At 36.5% G+C, this 20,256-nt stretch overlaps 1 protein-coding gene across 3 annotated transcripts in view; it reads left to right on the top strand.

Moving 5' to 3' along the window:
* The first annotated feature begins 17,077 nt into the window (after positions 1-17,077).
* Positions 17,078-20,256, top strand: part of RASGRP1 (RAS guanyl releasing protein 1) — a 43,533-nt gene continuing 40,354 nt past the window's right edge. For 2 of the 3 annotated variants that reach the window (XM_015864823.2, XM_015864821.2), the window contains exon 1: positions 17,078-17,208. The gene's annotated coding sequence lies outside the window, so the exon portion shown is untranslated. The remainder of the gene's footprint in view (positions 17,209-20,256) is intronic. The other variant, XM_015864824.2, reaches the window with a different exon arrangement.

Genomic DNA, 20,256 nt, shown 5'->3' with positions numbered 1-20,256 from the left:
CCCCGCCGCCCAACGGCCGGGCAGGGCTGGCCCGGGAGCGCCTGCTCCGCTCTGCCACTCGCAGCGCCGCATTCGGGGCGCACGGTGGCGCTGTCACCCGCCGCCTCTGGTGTCAGACCCTGCAGGAGGGGGTCGCAGTTGCGCCTCCCCGGTCTTGCTCCTGGACGCCGGAGCAAAGTTGTTCCTTTTGCCATCCCTGGCCTCCAGTCAGAGCCGTGTCACCAAGTTGGCTAGTTTGGGAATAAATTTCGGTTAAAATACCAAAACAATAAACTATAGTCCTAAAGTACCACTCAAGTACAAGAATAAAAATAGATGAACCTAGACTGATTTTAAAGTTTATTTATTGAAATATAAATTGAAATATGCAATGCAAAATAGTCTCATTTACTTCTGACTGGACTGGGTAAGAATTAGGTAACTGAGTAAAACAGCCCCAGTTTAAGATTGTAGAACACAATTTATAACTAAGTATCTTAAAATTTACCTTGAGCAATCACGACACAACTTGGTTTTCTGTAGTAATGCTGAATTACACAAGAGGGAGCTGTGATCTGCTAAATATTTTTAAAGCTCCAAGTCTTCTCAGAATTCACACAGAAGAAACCGCAGGATAGCGTATGTTATATTTGGTGTTTATCATTTTCCTTAAAAGTGGTGGTGATCTTCTTACTTTTTCCATTAGATATTTATGTCAAATACATTTGTCAAGTCTTGTCATATCCTTTAAGTCATTATTTCAAAACATTTCTGCTTTATTTACAGGTAGAGACTGAGGCAGAAAAAAAAATACTTTGCAAATAAGAAACAGGCATCTAAATTAGGAGTCATTTCCAGCAACCCAACTCAGATCTATTACACTCTTTCAAAAAACAAACTGGAAAAAAATAAAAAAGATAAACATCTTATTGGCCCCCTTTTTAACCTATAGGAATGTCTAGCAATTGGCATACCTGGCTTCTGGTTTTTAAGGTCTGTGGTGAAAAGCCTGTACTGAATGGCATTTATGGCAAAAATTCTTGTTTCAGCAACCACTTGGAATACTCAGTGGTTGAAACAACCAGAAACTCAGCTGCAGGAGATAGAAAAAAGCGGTTTCAACAAGCAGAGTATCATGCAGAATAGGGAAAACAAAACTCACTCCTAAGTACTCCTCCCTGAAGAAACTCAACCTGGGGGGAAAGGGTGCAAGCACCTCTCACTCTGGTACGACATTGCCTCCTCATCCAAACAAACTCAGGGCAGAAAGATGAGCTAGAGAGGGATATTTACATATTGATGTCTTCAGTGTCTTTAAGTATAGTTTATTCTGAGTATCCTTCCTCATTCTAGCCTCTTCCTGGCTTTATCTCTAAATGAGAAATTATGGACCCAACTTCCAGTTGTCATCTCTGCACACTGTTCAGGCTGCATTTATGTCAGTTATGTTTCATTTCCCTCTCTCACTCCTGCCACTGCTCCGTCTTGTCATTAGTAAAATTTTTTTTCCCAGGACAGAAAATACTGGTAGAACTACCTCATGCAAATATCAGAATTATGTCAGAACCAGAACATTCTTTAAATTCTGAATACCCTTAGAATTTAAAGCTAAGTATATTCCCTGCCTCTGCAGGTGAAGCTTGATGAAAACTAATTCCGGATCAATAAAATAGTAAAGAAGAAGATTGTATTTAAAGCAAGAAAATAAGGATAAGGTTAGAAAGAATGCCTTCAAAACTGACAACATGAATTTCCTCTGAACAGTAGGTTTGGGATAGAGTAATTCTGTTTAACTCACCTTACAATAAGGCTGTGAATTTGCTCTTAGGTTAATATCTTGTGCCTAAATGTTTTTGAAGAGACTACTGCAGAAAATAAGATATGACAGCCTTAAAACCTTAGTTATATAAATTGTTAAATCTAGATTCAAGCCTGCTCCTCATACTGTGTTCCTGTTTCTGTTCCTGAGGATAGATAATCAAAGCTATTTCATTAAAGCTTGAATATTCCACACTAAGAACCACCAGAAATCAATCTAGATGAGCAGATTTCAAGTTCACTGTGTCATCTGGAACAGGGTTAGAAAATAAAAAATTGAAAATATATGAAAGCAACAAAATTTGTTGAATTTTGTTGAATTATATTATATATCTCCCTTTTACCACACAAGAGGAGAGAGGACTTCTTTGAATCCACGTACTGTCTTGGAAACCTTTAAAATATACGGAATGCTTCTAAATCAAATCAGTTTAGCTACTGATGATATCACACCACTCAATTCACTAAAGATGCTTTCTGTTGTAAGTGCTTGATGGCTGAAGTGCATCATGGCAGAAGCTAAGATTTTTCTCTTGACACTGTACATGACATTTTGCACTTATCATACATTTCATTTCATCTTTAACAGCATTAGTAAGAAGATTGGTTTTTCTCTTCTGGTTTTCTCTCACTTTCAGTTCTTGTGCTTGAGTGGTTGAATTATCTGAAACTGGCAATTTGTCACTAATGGAATGATTTAAAGATTACGTGTGCTATCTTCACCTGCTCTCTTCAACTCTACAATACAAAATGTAAAATAATGGTGTTAAGATAACCCTAACAAGGGCAACGTTTAACATTCTTCCTCAGTGCAGAAAATTCTCCAATAAAACCAAAGCTTTGATCTGTACATCAAGATGTATCCTGTACCTTTAAAACAAATGCAAAGTTGAACATGCTAAGTAAGGACATGAGCCTTCCCATCTGCTGCTTAATACCACTTAACTTCATTCACAAGTTAAAGTATAGATGAATGCAAGCATAACAAACCATAAAATAGTTACAGATTTCTATTTTAGTGACATCATAGACAGCGAGACAGCTTAAGCAACATGGAAGGAAGGCAGATCAACTGGTACTGCAAAATTGCAATAATAAATGAAAACTAGTAATATGCATCTCTGGGTTGCAATTATGGCTTTTTAAGTTAAAAGATAAAAGAGCTACTTGGTACGCTTCCTACCTTAGAAGTCGCATTTAAAACAACAGAAATACCCAGAAGAAAAGTGTTGAAATAGAAGGGTAGTACGGTACATGGACTGCAGCTACGAGACAGGGGAAAAAGTCTTTTTTTCCTTCAGCACATCTCCTTTACAAACTTCCAGGTAGTTAAAGGATAACTTGATTTTTTTCTTCATACTCATTCCTCCCAATATTTCATAAATCCCAGATCTTGAGAGAATACTCTGTCAGTGTGACATTTTATTTCCTTTTTTTCAAGCAGAAACTGTGCTTAAAGCATTTTGAAATGCTTCTGGCACGATATTTTCATGTAAAAATTATAAATAATTAAATCATTGAAGTGCTGGAAAATTTATATCCAAAAGACAAAATCTGGGTATTTAAAATCCCTCTGTGTCATGATTTGGTTTATTTGGGTAAACACTCTCTCAGAATACAATTGTGTGACAGTGACTGTGGTTATAAGGGAAGCAGATGCTAGTTTGAGTGAGGTTACAAATGGAGCTGCTGAACAATATTGTCACTATTTGCTTTGTGGACAAACTATTCCCCATCCATTCTTTGGAAAGAATGACGTGTTGTATATTTTTTCTGCTTGTGCATTAGATTTTCAAGTGTTTTGCCTCTATTACATGCATACCATTGTTCAAGAGAAGTATCTCCTAGTTCCCACTTCAGTTGGAAAAGTATGAGTGCCCTTCTTATTTAGCTTGAAAAATGAACCAAAGGCACCTCTGGAGAGATGTGGTTTTGATTCAGTGAAGTAATCATGATAAGAATGCACTACTGAGAAAACTCATTCATTCAGTTTTACTATGTTTGTAGAGTTTAAGAGCTAATAAAACTTGATTTGGAAGAAATAAAAGCTTCACGCTGCTATAGTTCTAGACATGGAAAGGAAATTAAGATTACTCATGTCACTTTGCTTTTATAGAACACTGTTTCACACAATGTTAATTAGTTTTAAGAATGCTTCCGATTCTCACCAAAATGATACATCCATCTGAAGTTACACTTGCATCATTCTAAGTGGTAATTTTAAAGGGAATATTGGGCATTTTTAATTAGCAAAGTAAAAATAAAGATACAATTTCCTTTTTACTTTGAGTTTTTCACACATGCTATTTATTCTTTTTATATATTCTGAACAGCACATTTAATCAGTTTGCTTAGAGCAAATTCCAGTCATTCAGCTATAATTACCCACAGCTAGTGGCACATCTTTGTGGCTTTATGTATCTTCTAAGCCTTTTTCCTGAATCAGATGTAAGTACTGGAAGATAAAGCTCCTAAAACTCAGGAGTGCCAGTGGTATATAGTACTCAGGTGCTTGGTAAAGACTGGAATGCAGAAGCTCTTGTTCATTTGTGTTTCACAAGAAGTATACATATTATAAAAAGAACACTCTGACCACTCTTTCAGTGTCAGATGCCCTGCTCACTTTTTTCCAAATAACTGAGCACAGCCTTCTTCTATCCACTGTTTTTATCTTTGTGTGTGTGTGTGTGTGTGTGTGAATAGTTCACAATGAAACCTTTTTGTATGCATTATTAATTTTTCTACTTTGGGAGAACTCAAATCCACGTGACATACTTTACTTATCCATTCTGCTACATAAGAGATGTTATTATAAGAGACTAAGGAACTGATTGTAGATTTTATACCAACCTGTAATATGAAGTTAAGTAGAAGGAAAGGAGAAAAAAAACCAAACAAAAACAAACAAAAAAACCCCTCTGTTCTGGCACATCTTCTGGGCAGATTCACATTCTTGCTTTTAGGATGTAAAATCCAAAGAGCAGGAAGTCTGCATACTTCTAGTCCTGGGTGGAAGCTGAGTGGGGCTTTGAAAGGGTATTTTTCGGTCTTGTGCCTGAAGTGGGATCTCAGCTGGAATGCAGCTGCCCAAGTCTTATGTTAGGCACCCAAGGCTTAGTTAGATACGTGTATCTGTTTGAAGTGAAAGTTTAATTCCAGATCCAAATCTTGTTTTACTTTCCTAATTTTTGCTCTCTTCTTTTTAACCAGTGTGGGAAGGAGAGACAGCAAAGCAAGCTGAATATCAAAATGAGAACAAAAGTCTGTCCAAATTATGCTGCAAGGATCATTATGCTATAAAATTTCTCTTCAGGTGTGGCTGTCACTGAATGATATTAAGATTTCAACAGTTATTTTCTTGATGAAGACTTAATTTCTTGCATAAAAGGCTTTTTATGCTTAAAGCTGTGCCAATACAATTAGTGTCCTTCAGTTTTTCAAATCAGTTTGAAAGACGCATAGTACAATGGAAGCATTTTTCTTTGTTACAGATCAGTTGTCTCACACTACTTTCACAATAGACTTAGAATGTAAATAATTTACAAATGGAATCCATCATGAGGTACAATGGTCACAAGATCGTTTTTCAGTGTCCCTTTAGGAAGCAGCCTCTCAGTGCAGGCTGAAGGCTTGTGTTGCTGTACCTAGCACTAGTATTCAGGCTGGACAAAAATAACTGTAACTAAATTTCACCTGCACATTCAGAAGAACATTTTTCTCTACTGGAATACAGCAGAGAACAGAAGCCACAGGTTCCCCTTTTTTACTCTATTCTCTGTTTCTTCTCGGGAATGAGGTGTTTCTGCTTGCAGTGAAGCAGAAATAAGCTATTTCTTCATACCAGCAGTGAGAGTGTTTGAAAAAAATTAAACAAGAAAATAATAGCCTTGATGGTTACACTGTTGTTGAGGCTCACACAGTGCATGGTGATGTAAACATTGCTGGCAGGCTCTGTAGTGTATTTCTGCAATCCAAGGGTACCCTCTGACCTAGGAATAACGGACTGGTGTTGTATGATTTTGAGCACACTTATTATGAATAGCATACATAGCCTTTTCTTCTTCAGTTTCCCCCTAGTCATTCCATACACACCTGTTACTTGGCTGCCTGCTTGTTGCTGGGTTGTTATCCCAGTTCTTGGGATGGCAAAGCTGGGCCCTGTCCTTCTCTTGTTATGTGGTTCTGGGGTCCTCTTAAGCTTTCATCTGTAAAATGCTTTCACTCTACTGAACATTTAAAGGACATTTGATAAGTATTTTGTTGGTTTACTTAATATATCTCCCCCCCCCTTGTATCTCATTACAATGCATTTCATTAATCTGATTTCTATACAAATCCACATTTTTTTTTCCAAGTAGAAAATAATCATTGTCTGTGAACAAGAACATTCATTATTATTATTTTCTTTATTATTTCCCCTTCTCTTTCCTTTAAAATAGATGTGCCTGCTGAACTTAACTAACATTTTAGCCTATTCACACCAAATGCTGCATAAATCCAGTAAGAGACAGAACCCATTAGGAAAAGCCTGGAATCCAAATAAACAAGGCAACATGTATTCCTAGGTAAAGAGACACAGATCAATGAGGTAGCTTGTCTAGGACAGTCAATAGCGGAGCTAAGAATAGAATCCAGGTCTCTTGAAATTCAGTCCCACTGACCCCCCACTGACCTATGCAACCTCCTTTTTTTAACCCATCAGTAATTCAAACTAAGTAGAAACGGTGTTTCTGTGTGGCTAAGACACACATTTGTCCTATAGGGCCTCATCCTATCACTTCTGTAATATATAGTGACTTATAGTGGCTGTTGAGTCCAGCTCAAATTGAAGAGCAAGTCTGTGTAAGGAGCCTATGGAGCATACCTTTACATAGGCTTACACAAACAATTCCACCTACACAAATACTTTTTCAGAAGTCAGGACATGTCAGTAAATATGATCAAGAAAAAAATAGACAGACTGCAATTCGACAGCGGTAACTGTTTAAAACACTGCAGAATAAATTCTCTATCATCAGTTTTTGTCAAACTTTTATAGAAAAAAAAACAACACTTTTTTTTTTTTTTTTTTTTGGTTGCCTACAAAGCCACAGCACTGAAACCTCTCGCACATATAGGTTCTTTTCCATATAGTTTGTGGGTGGACCTTAACTTATTTTACAGACTGAGCTTGCTGTGGGTACAGAAAAGCTCATACTACCTTGCTGTGCAGGAATATTAGAACTGGGTATTTACAGATTGCAGCACTGGTAATGTCTAGCTTGTTCACATATGTCCCAGTTCAGGGGGACAGGGTTTATTGCTTGAGAGCGATGCCATGCTACCATGGCTATGCAACTTCCTTGGCTGGTAGATATGTCAGTGGCTCTCCACGCTGCATGAGCTCATAGGCTTTTGGAAATGTCTGCACTCCACTGTTAAATGTTCAATGGTTTATTTCTTCATCTTTATATATAATTTTATGCTATTCTAGTGTATGTTTTAACTGTCATCTCAGTTCTCATCATCTTAGATAAATTGAAAACCAAGCATATTTAACATTAACACACTCATCATCCTTATTAAAAACAGAAAAACTTAAAATTCCAGGTAGTGAAAGTGTTTATCCAGTGGGATTAAGTCTCTGTTCATCTATTTTTTTTAGAAGAAAACAAACAAACAAAAATAGTGAGGTAGATTGAAGAAACCAAGAGTGAGAGCTTAAGAGCAGCAACTCAAAAGAAAAGAAAAAATGAAAAGCTTCTTAGGACACCTAACTAAAGAGGCAAATAACAACCTACAGCCATTTCCTTAAATTTTCTCAGTGTTTTGTGATTTCTAGTATTTCGCACGGTTTGTCACATGATATTTCCAAATATCACCATTTTCCAAATTGCCTTAATAGACCTTTATTTCCCCAAGCTTTACTCTACTAAGCAAACCAGTTGTAATTATTTATGTGTATATATATATATATATATATAATTTGTTTATATATGTTGTTTTATAACGTATTTTAACTTTAATTACTTTTGCCCCTAAAAATTCATGAGATCAGCACTCGATTAGGAAATGTTGAAGTTCACCCGCTGGATTTTTTCTGGTCTTGTGACTACATTAATTTTCAATTCTTACTGCATCTGAAATAAATTACCTGCCTTCTACCTGGAGGTGTCAAGACGTGTCAAGATCTTTTGCTGTTCCACCTCCAGTGAGAGGCTGTCAAGGTAAAAACACTACGTGTCATTCCAGCTTCCCACGCTCCTTCCAATTTTAATTTATTCTTAAAATGCTACAATATCTTGTGAGCATTGTATTTTTTTTTTCAAGTAAATGTTTGTAATCCATTCTTCCTTCAAAAATAAAAAGAATAAGGCAAAATAAAGAAACACTGCACTTTTAAGACTAGTACTTGTAACTATTTTAGGCAGAAGATAAAGTGAAAATGAGAAATGTCAAATAGAATCAGACTATGAGTTGATCCCAGAGGAAATCTTTCCAGTGCCAGGAATGGAAGAATGGTTTCCGTCAGTTCACATCCCAGCTGCTGGACAGATCTTCCTCTTTTCAAATTAGACAATTTTCTCTTTACCAGTCAGATACTTCTTCAAATAGCCAACATCCTGTAATCCCCAAATGAACACAACTTCCCTCCTTTGAGTTTTAGAGGAAACAAAATTATTTGCATATTATTGTGTAAGCATATTATTTCTTCAACCTTCAGTCTGTCATAAATATACAAGTTCTTTAAATAGGCAAATGTAGAAGAAAATTACTGCAATGTGAATACATCCTTATTTCAACAACTTTCATATCCATTTACTTTTAGTTTTATGAGATATTTTGAGGTAGCTACAGAGATACTAAACACTTTCCATTGACTATACAGAAAAGTATACATTTAAAAACCTGCAAAGATCAAACAATTGCTACATTAGTTATGTTAGCTATAGGAAAACCACCACCCCTGAAGTTGATTTCCTGCTTGAAAAACCATAAGCTAATTGCAGCACAAAAGCTGTGCTTAGAGAGGTCCTCCACTTACAGCAGTTACAGCGTTAAAGCACATCTGATGCAGAATGGCTTGCAGATCTCTTGCATGTTCTGTGAAAAAGATATTCTGGTTCTTGTATACTGTTCATACTGCTGGATGGGATGACATAGCACGAAGCAGAGAAAGCTCTGGCCTTTCATGTTAAAATTTTCAGTTTCAATTGCTCCAGAGAGCATGCATTTGGGTAAAGAGTAGGCAGCTGGGTTGTTTTTTTCCTTCAGTCAGCTGTGATCTTTACAAAGTGACTTTCTACCTGGTGATTTCTGAAAAGTTAAAAATCCTCAGGTAAGTTACCCAGATTCACACACATGGTTCCAGGATACCTTCTACATAACTGATGATGAAAAGCAATATGAAGTGAGCAACAGGTAACTTATGGTATTAAGCGGAATCTACTTTCCATTTACAGATTGTCTGGGGATGATGACTCTTTAGTATTTATTCATTTTCAGCAGTGTATTTGATGTCCAAATTAAACTGTTAGTTTGTGGTGGTTTGTTTTGTTTTTTTTTTTTTTTTCATAACCAAAGATGTGAAGGTTAATTGATGCAAATAACTCAGACTTTAAAACCTAAAAAGAATACATTCTCAGAAACCTGCTTTGTTATCTTAGTCAAAGAAGCATTCAGAGCTGCAAGGTTGGTCTGATGCTGGTGAGAATTTCATTTCTGAAATATGGTAGGATGCCCCTAAACACAGCTATCCTTATTAAGGGTCTCTGAATCTTACCATCCTCAAGAAATTTTCTTCATGTCAGAGCTGAAAGTCTGTTGTGTTGCTTTTCCTGCTGCCTTCATCTTCTTCTCTTTGAGTGCTTGTAACTTTTCTGTGTGAGAGGGCCTGAGCACTGGATGCCTTGGGGATGTAGTTCCACAGCTTGCTGTCCCTGACTTCCTGTCATTAGACACTTTATGTGCTGTGCCTCAAAATACAACCCCATGGTGAGAAACAAAACTGCTTCAAAATAGAGCCAGGGCAGAAAAGAAAAGGTGCACATGGAAAAGGGACTATGGGGCTTCAGGTGCTGATAAAGATCTCAAGGGCAACCTAACTATTAGCACAATCAGAATGCTACAGCTCAGCTTCTACTGCTCAGATCTGGGCTGGTAGGTTAAACAGATTTAGTATAGCTGACTGGAAGAGTACTTGATAATTACAGAAATTGGCTATGAGTTTTTCTGAGCTCTTTGAATCCAAATGCTCAAAATACCTCAGACCCGATGCACAGCAGGAGTCAGCACTAAGAATAATTGATGTCATCACTAATGGACACCCACAGAGATCTGGACTTGCAAATAAAGTGCACAGGAAACTGAAATATCCAAAGTGACTGGCACTTCTGGAAGCATTTTAGTTTAAACTAAACAATATTTTTTTTTTTTTTTTTAATGAATTATGTGAAGACTTAAATATTATATGATGACACTGGGGAATGGGAGTTTTTATATAGAAGACTGATTCATAGGCTTTATGGCAAATTTTAAAAGTATAAATAATGTTTACATCCTCAGCCACCATAAAATCATAAATATTGAGTAGAGAGAGAAGAAAATGTACAGACCAAGTTCAATTCAATGCATATGCATTTACATTAAGTGTACAGACAAGCAGGCTTTCCAATTGATATGCATTAATGAGAAAAGTACAATCTTCCATGATGTTCCATAATGCAATCTGGACAATTTGACTTCTGGCACAGATGGTCTGAATTGTCCCTTAGAAGTGCCTTCCTCAGTCATTGGTTGTAGAGCATCAATTTTGTCTTCCAAACTAAAGGCCTAAAACTGAGAATGGAAATAATTCTACCAAATAAAACCTATACTGCACAGCTATGAATATGAAAACTCCCTGCCCTAAGGATAAGGTGGTAGTGCACTTCAAGCATTTTGATGATTTGTATGCTGATTTACCTGAAGTTAGCCATTTCTGGTATGACTCCAATTATTCTTTATCAAATCAGTTAAACCTTACAGAATTAAAATAAACAATATATACTTTTTGCAGGTATTTTTGTATCACTATATGTGTACTTGTGGTAGTATGGAGATGTAGTTTTATGTATTTTTGAGATGGGACATAGCTTTACAAAGGTTTCTCCAAAAGTAGTGCCCCCTGTTTATTTCCATGGAAACTACAACATATACAAAGAGCACAATGCCACTATTAGGTGAGAGTCTTCTCTGTCTACAAAACAGTTATTCAGCATTGTCACCACCATGAGTTATGTATTTTCTCCAGCAATAAGCAAGAGCCTGTATGCCACATTCATAAAAAACTGTACCAGTGGAGGTGACTTACTGTTTCACAGCTGCTATTATGGCAACCAACTTTATTAGGAAAATGTTGCCCACACCATCCATCTCTCCAAAGCCTGAATAGACAGAAGACCGAAGGCATCAAATCTGAACTTACGATAAGTGTCGGTAGGACAGTCCAGCCAAGACTAGCAATGTGATCCATGGTCTTCAAATCGCTTTGAGGCCTGGTGTTATCACGTTACTATGAACTTTGATGTATAGGCATTGTTTCTCTGCACAGAAAATTATTTTTGTGATCAGGTTGCCTAATGGGAAATGAGACCCTAGAAACAGAGTTCAGGTTGAGATGGAATTTCCACCCAGCAGTATTTCTCCAAAGGCACTATCAGGCTTTGAATCTCTCCTTTTCTACTGGTAATAGAATCCCACATTCAGCCACTAGATACTTACGATTTTAGTTGCCTCTAATACTTCTTATGACTAAGTGCAAAACATTTTGTTCTACTCCACTACTCTCCACCCTGCTGAACCACAAGTCTACCAAGATAACCAATCCTTTTCTTTTTCAGAGCTTCTTCACAGAAGCGCTAATTATATACAAAGGCATAAACACTTCCTTTGAGAGACAGCAATAAAGAAATTGTGCCCTTGATTATGCTCAGGAGCTGTAACTGCTACACAAGTGTCCAAGTTGGAAGTGAGTTCCTCCAAATAATTTTATAATCTGAGGCCTGGAAGAGCAGGAGATGAGAAACTTCAAAAATACATTATAAATGCCTTCACCACCCTGAAAGATTTCAGCATCAATGGAAAGACTACAAATCTTTTACTTTGTGTGTACTCAAGGGATATAAAGCTGCATCTATATTTCCCTAAGAAATCCACGCATCTTGGCTTTGATGTAGTGACATATTATCTTTCTGGATTTGTCAGCCTTAAAAACGTAATGCAAAACAGACATCAGAACCAAGAAAAATAAATTCGGAATTTACTTCATTACATTTTTATTTTACACTCTGAAACTGTACACTGATTTTTATCTACAGACTCAATAATTCTGAAACATGCATCAGGAAAAAAAAAACAAAATAAAATACATGGAAATATCTATTAATAATTTAAAAACCATCACAAATCAATTAGGAATCAATTTTTCCAGCAGTTAATTGATAATGTATCTATTAAATGTAAGTGATTAATGCCCTGATTTACAATCAGACTCACTTCGTGAGTCCAATACATTAATCTACTCCAAAATTACTAACACTAACTTATCATAGCTATGCATTAGCCTATTTTTAATACACCAAGATTATAGCATATGAGATTAAGAACTAGGTCAAACACCAACAGGTGATGCTATACTACAAATAAAACACCACAGGCCAAACTAGATATTGTTTGTAAGTGAATTTTCTACAGTGCCTGCAGGAATTTAGTGCCTAATGGACCCTTTACATCATTTTGAAATGAGCCCTGTTGCTTGTTCTTCACATTGTGCACAGACTATTTTAGCTAAGAGGAACTGTCATGCCAAATCCTCTTACTGTGCTACAATACCAAGTGACAGAATAAACTTGTTTTTCCTCTAGTAAAAAAAAAAAAAAAAAAGGAAGAGCACATTTCTAAAAATTAAGGATGTAGATCTATGTTCAGAACATTCAGAATGTTCTTTACATCTTAGGCCAATGTGAAGTTTTCAGTTCTTACAAATTTGCCTCATAGTAGGCTCTCAGAGCTGCCATTTCTAATATAAAATACAGTTAAAAGGATAGATACAGAATGGTTTAATGGGGAGGAATATTATCTAGCAATAAATATATGGGGAAAAAAACAATAAATTACTAAATGTTCTGATTTATTAAATATAAAATGACAACATTATATTACCATATCTAAAAATGGTCATTCTTATATCAACCACTGCTTCCATTTAAATAATACAATCTCTTATTTACAAAGCCACTTGGAGTTTGCAGTGTTTTTATTCAAATGCACTAAAATGGTAGACATGCTAGAGTCCTCTTAAATGGTTTTTTTTCCCCGCCTTAAAACAACCATACATTAAACACAAGCAACGTGTACAGTAACTATTGTTTTCCATCAAAAACACTATTCAGAGAACTAAGCTTCGAAACAGTACAAACCTCTGGTAACCTTTATAAATTGTAGCTTTTAACTTAAGTAAAAACACCTCACCTGTAGGCCTCATAAATTTTGAATTTCTATTGCTTTTAAGAGACAGTCAGTTGGTTCAATTTAACAGCTCTTTCACTAATGGCAGCCCCAGACCATTTTCCCATGTGCTAAAAAGCTCTTCCTCTAATGTCCTTTGACATTTCTTTACATGTAACAGAAATGTAACTTTCACTTGACAGGAAACTGCAGTTTTAGCTAGAATGAGAGAAAAAGATTTTTTCATTCCATTAAAAGCTTTTATCCCTTAATACTTGAAGGACAGGTAGTATTCCTGTACATGAATCCTGGACTGAGAATGGGACTTAGAATGCTTCTCAAGATTTTAAAAGCACTTGTATATGATTCAGTATCTACAGGTTTTTAATTTTTACTTCAAAGTAGAAATAAGTGCTTTCTAAATCATAAACCTATAAATGAGCTAAAGACTCATAGCTGTTGCAGTGTTGATAGCTTATAGAATTTACAGTTGAGTTAGGTTTGGTGAGTTAGAGCGATTTGAAATCGCTCTGTCACACGTGAATTTCTCAGACTCAGTATGAGACCATAGCTGAGTTATCAAGGAAGCTGATGAGCAATACATGAATACACAAAAATAAGTTTGGAGCACTGTTTCATCCTTAAGTCATCATTTCCAGATTCCATAATTAAAGTAACTTGAAGGGCAATTCTCTGATCACTCACTGCTCAATACTGAGTAAAGCTTTCTTAGCAGTTATGTCTTAAGTGATATCTTTGAGAACTATTTGCAAAAAGAAAGATAACATTTCATTATAATTAGCTCATCTGCTAAAATTAAGAGATTTTTTAAAATTTCTCTTGAAAGGAACAGTAAGAAAAGCAGGATGACCCCCTTTGTGAAATCACTTGGCAGATAAGCATGGTAATATATCTCAACATGAAATTCAGTAACATACGAATTCTAGATTAAATCCAAGGCTTCAATAAACATCTGTGAGAAAACACTTCTCAAATGCACCTGTGCAACCTGAAACAGCTTAGCGTGACAAAAGTTCAGGTCTAATTGTTGTGTTGAAATAAAAGCAGAGCATATAAGAACAGAGTAAAACAACAGTTTAAAAACAATATTACCAACTTCACTTGTATATCCTTACAACTTTCAGCTCTTTCCTGTTTAAAACTAGCAGGTATCAACAATTAGAGCAGAATTTTTCCAAGCCACTACTTGCTATCAGCTGGATATTTCTGTTTATATCAGCTAACTTAATGAAAACATTCCTGGTAGTAAAATTAAGAGAAAAAGCACTAAATTATTTTCTTACCTTCTCTAGATGGAAAAGATGAAACAATAGCATCAAACTCTGAACAGTACCAGTAGATAAATAAACCATCTTCCCTTGTTAAATTCACCAAGGGTGTGGATTTGCTTGCATTTGATAATTCCATAACAACTACAGCCTATTTACCAAATATCTATTCACAGTTGAACTCTTTTTGCTAAGCAACGTTCACAGATTCCACATCCCAAAGAGGTGTACCCAGGAGTCTTTGTTTTGTGGCACAGCAGCCACTTTTCAGGTGCTTTTCAGGTTGTTTATTCCTGCACAGGTGGTAGGGCACATGCCTCTTCCAGGTGAAAGCCAAGCAACAGTTAGTGAGTCATTCTGTGAACTTGATGATTGAACTGACTTAAGTTAGAAAGAAAGAAAACATGCACAAATATATCAGATCTGTTGACTGACTTAGTGCACAGCGTGCCCCTCCCAACCAGCTGTAGAGGTACAGGGAAGGTGTGAGCTGCTGGAGTGGCCAAAGACCAGGCAAAGACAAGAAAAAAATACCTTAGCTTGGTATTACCATTGAAATCCTGTGTGATGGAATTAGAGTCTGTGGGAGTTCTTCTCTAAACCCAGACTCAGGGGATAAGAATAGTGCCTGGCAGAACACCTGAAGTATTGTATTAATTCAACCGTGTTGTACAGTTATGTATTTTGTATAAGTTGCATGTCAGCATCATTTCGGTTTCTTTCAACATTTCAGCAGTCACCTTCAGCTGAAATACTGCTGGATAAGCACCTCTACCTGCCAGGAACGCCTCAGGTGAAAATAAACAGGGTCTAAGCTTAACTTAAAGATGGAGAACATAATGGAGAATGTTATTTTAGACTGCTTCTTCCATACAGTTCCTCAGTCTATCACTCAGGACACATACAAAAAGGCACCTGTGGCCTGAAATGCAGCAGAGCTGATTTTTCTCAGCTGAGTTTGTTGGCAAGTATTATTCAAATACAAATTTCTAAATACTGTGAAGAATAGTCTGTAGTTACCCCGCAGTACCTAATTTAACTGTTTGAGTCTTACTCTCAGTACTTTGATACTGCATATATACAACATACACAGTCTTTCATTCAATCTTTTCTAAAATGAATTAAATAACAGCAATAGAAGCTGTAAAAAGGAAGTAAAGTATTCTGTACTCAGTATAGACTGCAGTAAGCTGTATATAATGCAGAGAGCAACATGCTGTAGAAAATAGCTCACTGTTCATAGAGCCATATTATATTCATACTTAAATTATGTCATAAATCATTAAATCTATTTTTCTGCAATTGCAATCAACCACATCATCTTTTCTGCAAAAGCTCAAAGTTTGCTTTAAGCTCGTTAGGTTGCTTGCCCAGAACATGAGAAGTCATAACCCCACCATCTCTGGATTTCACTGACCACTTTGCCAGAAAACTTCTAGTGTTCAGCCTGAATTTACACAAGGACGGATGAAATCTGTTCTTGTGCTAATATTTTCAGATGGAAAGAACTATCATAGATGAGAAATCAAAAACTACAACTGATTTCCAGCACTATGGCAACCAATCTCATCTAGTACACCTGTCTCTTCTGGGGCAGTACCTGTAACTTACTGTGATCAATCACTCACTGCAGCTGTCCCCACTACAGCTGTTTGCAGTCAGTGTGCTAACGACAGAAACTCCCAGGACTAGTATTTGCACATCATACTATTCAGTTTTTTTCCCTTATATCCTTTATTATAGTCCTTACAGCCATACAGTTCTTCCTGAATTTTGCATTCTTCTTCTCTATTAATGACAAGTGCATGTTTTGCTATTGAGAAATTCAATTGTCATACATTTCTATCTCCAGATGAAGCTTTTTAGTGAAATTATTGAACAGAATTTAAAGACTTACCCCTGAAGAGTTCCACCAGACATTCTCTAGTAACAAAGCTCTTTCAGTGATACTTGTAATCTTCCTCCCAGTTAACTTCCACACATTATAGTACTCTTCCTGATGAGTGAGTATTGATTACCATGTGCACTGAATGGTAGGGGTCTTGCAGAAATAACATGCTCTTATTTAGGTAAAGGCTGTCTAATACACATTTACCTAGAGACTGATGTGAGGACTTAAATAAATTCTTAAAGAACTTAAATAAAGGGGTTATTTTGCCGTTCTCATCTTCCTTAAGCACATTTCTTTCAGGACACAAGATAAAATTAAACATCAGTGTAAAAAATACACCTTTGATCTCACTGCACCACTTGCTACTCTCTGAAAGAAAATAATGCAGAGAAAAAAACACTATGTGACGTGCATAAAGAAGGCTGTAGTTCTAAGGTGAAGATACGAAGTATATATTAGCATCCATGTGGACATAAGGAGTATTGCTTTTGCACTGATCCTCAGAAAAAGCCAACAGAAGCTTGAAATAAAGATAAAAACCACTTATAGGCAGGGATAAAAGCCTTGCTGAAGTCAAGGTAGCCAACATCCACTGCTGTACCCTCAGAGACCCAGCCAATTGTGACATCATAGAAGGTTACCAGACTGGTAAAGCACAATTTTTCCATGGTGAACCCACGTTCCCTGTTCCTGATAAACTTCTGCTCTACTTGCTTGAAGATGATATCCAGAATAAACTGCTCCATCATCTTCCAAGGGACAGAGGTGAGGCTGACTGGTCTGTAGCTTCCCAGTTTCTCCTTGCTCTTTCTGAAGACTGGACAGACACTGCCTTTCCTCCAATACTCAGGCATCTTGCCCATTCCCACAGCCTTTCCAGGATGATAGAGAACTGCTAGGTAATCATTTCTGTCAGCTACCTCAGCACTCATAGGTGCCTCCCAATGAGGCCCATGGATTTATGTGCACTGAATTTGCCTAGATTATCTCTGATCAGATCCTCCTTGGCCAAGGGGAGGTATTACATTCCCAGGATCTGGGATTCTCAAGGAACAGTTTTAGTAATGAAGACTGAAGTGAAGAAGGCACGTAATGACTTTCCCTTCTCACAAGGACATCTAAAAGTATTGGAGGAAGAAGGTGGCTTTACCAGTAGAAATCTTGTTACTGATTAAATAATAACTGAGAATGGTAGACATATAGTGTGAACTAAGACCAGGTTTCACTGACTGTTTCTCAAAGTTCGCACAGGATTTGGGGTATCATTGCTGCATTAGTTCAGAGAATAATCTTCACAGACAAGGAAACTGTCTCAGTTACAGTTAAGGCAAGAATGTTTTAAAATCAATTTAAGAACCTTATTTTAGAGCTGCTAAACCCACAGAACAAACTCATTATTTTAGTTTGAACTAAAGGGAAAGTAAAGGTAAACAGCATCAGAGAGGCAGCGTGGATGAAAATGTGTCACACTGTCTCATGTAACCGAATCTAGGGTGTGGTGTAGGCTTACTTTCTTATCACAGAACCCATCCCTCAGGCTGTTTACAGTAAGGTGCAGAGCAAGCCAGGCATTTGTAACTCATTTTAGCTCACTTCAAAACCTCTACTACAGTTATCAGCACTTGTATCATCACTAACGTCAAAGCCAGAATTTCTTGATGTAGCATTGATTCTCAGTTCAGAACTGGGAGAAATAATAAGCAGGACCATTAGTAACTCATATGATTCCTGTGCTTTTCTAAGAAGCCAAGGAAATGTCTGCTTAAGAATCCTATCCTATTCTACCCAACTCTATTTTCAGGGTAGAAGAAACTATTAATTGGATTCATTCTCCATAATGATTTATTTTTTTACTTCCTATAGCTTAATTATTTATTTATCTGATTTTAAATGATCCAGGAAAAAAAAAAAAAACCACATCAAGAACTGTCAACAAAATCCATAATAAATTTCCTTTAATCTGTAGGCTGATTTCAAAAAGTCAGCTACGTACACCTCTCTTTTTTGATGTCCTGGTTACTAAAAACCTCAGATATTGTTTCTGTTCTGGTTATTTGTATGATTATTACTAAGAAAAAATAAAGCCCATGTGTTACTATTCATCTCCAGATTCTTTCGTGGGCAGCAGCATGCTAAGCTCTCCAAAGACAAGAAGAAAGCACTTGCTCCTGCCTGACCAAACTTTGTCTAGGCAGGCAAAAGGGGTAATGGGAAAGAATTTAACCATAATTACACAACTGATGGCAAACAATGGAATCCACATTAACTGCATTTAAATCCATACTGCTTTTTGTCTGTAGAACTTAATGGAAAATGAGGAACTCAATCTATTCACTTACTAGAATGTATGTAGTATATTGTACTGGAAGACAATTTTGAGTTCCCTATTTTTTTTTTCTGTTTTCAGTCTGGTTTCCTAAGGAAATGAAACTTGTGCAATCACAGTGGTTGTGTATGGGTGCTATGGGCGTTTGGGTCTAAGTAGCATTTGAACCTGTTGGCAAATTGTAACAAGGTTTGACACAAAGTAGAAGTCTTAAAGATCATGTAATTCCTACAGACCCTGTGCAAATACTGGAACAATTATGCATGCCAGACTGTAGCCAGTTTACAAAAATCATCAGATTCTTGATTTTTTTTTTATTTTATTTTTTTTCTTTGTGTGGTAGAAATCATGCTATTTTAGTTTTGATGTTAACAGAACAACATAGATCCCTTCAATTAGGTTTTCTCATTTTCCTCTGTGTTCAGAAATATGTTAATTAAAAAGACAAACAAGCACTACCTGTCATTTCCAGATGTTATATTTAAAGAAAGGAAGAAAAAAGGGAGATTAAATGTGGGGTGAAGCATTGTTTGTGGCTCAGATTATTCATGTTAATGATGTCAGTTGTTACACTTAGGCAAAGTTCGGGAGTTGTAATTACAAAAATATCAGTGCAAGGCCTCATTAAAGCTCAGGGAGGGCAAATAATCAGGTTCTAATGTTGGAATATACAGCTTGAGCATCTGTCTCATACTGGAACTTATCTTGCTGCCTACTTGCTTTGCTCCTCTTCCTAGCTGGTGAAGTGCTCTGCCAAGAATATGTGAAGGAAGCTGGAGAAATAGTACGCTTACTTAATCTGAGTCCTACTGAGCAGATCAGGTTTTCTTCCCTTTTCTTAACACAAGTACTTAAGTGAAATTTAACTTTCCACCCTCACTAACTTGAGCAGCCTTCAAAGCACACAATTTCCATTGTGTCATACACATTCACTCAGCATATGCATAAAATTAAAGGAGAGAAAGTGAAGAACTTTTTATATGGGAAGGGCTGAAGAATGTTTTTATTTCAGTTGCTATAGTAATGAATAGAGATAACGATGATTGCACAATCACTGCAATTATACATTTAAACAGGGTGGTACTTTCAAACAATAATAATACAACTGCAGGGCAAGAAAGTACTGTAATCAAGGAACAGTGGGAGCATGCTTATGACTTGTTTATTGGATTCTGATGAAATATGTGATAGAGGAAGGCTGATTTTTTTTTTTTTTAGGTTTTTTTTTTTTTTTTTTTACATTTAAATTCAGTATTTTGCTCTTCCACACCTTTCTTTTGTGACCTTGAGTGTCTCACAAATTACATCCACAAAAACATAGCATTAACTAGATGTAATAAGCAATAAATTGCAAGTTAAGGTGTTTGGCCATACCAGAACCAAGAATTTTAAATCACTTGGACTTACAACAGGCTGCATTCTGACCTGGGGGCAGGTTACTGTAGATAAATAAATCCTAGTGAGAGATTCTGTCTTAAATTATAACA

This window comes from Coturnix japonica, chromosome 5 (genome assembly GCF_001577835.2).
Source record: "Coturnix japonica isolate 7356 chromosome 5, Coturnix japonica 2.1, whole genome shotgun sequence".
NCBI classification, from domain to species: Eukaryota; Metazoa; Chordata; class Aves; order Galliformes; family Phasianidae; genus Coturnix; species Coturnix japonica.
The sequence above is the reverse complement of the archived record's forward strand: the minus strand, read 5'-3'. Positions and strand labels throughout refer to the sequence as shown.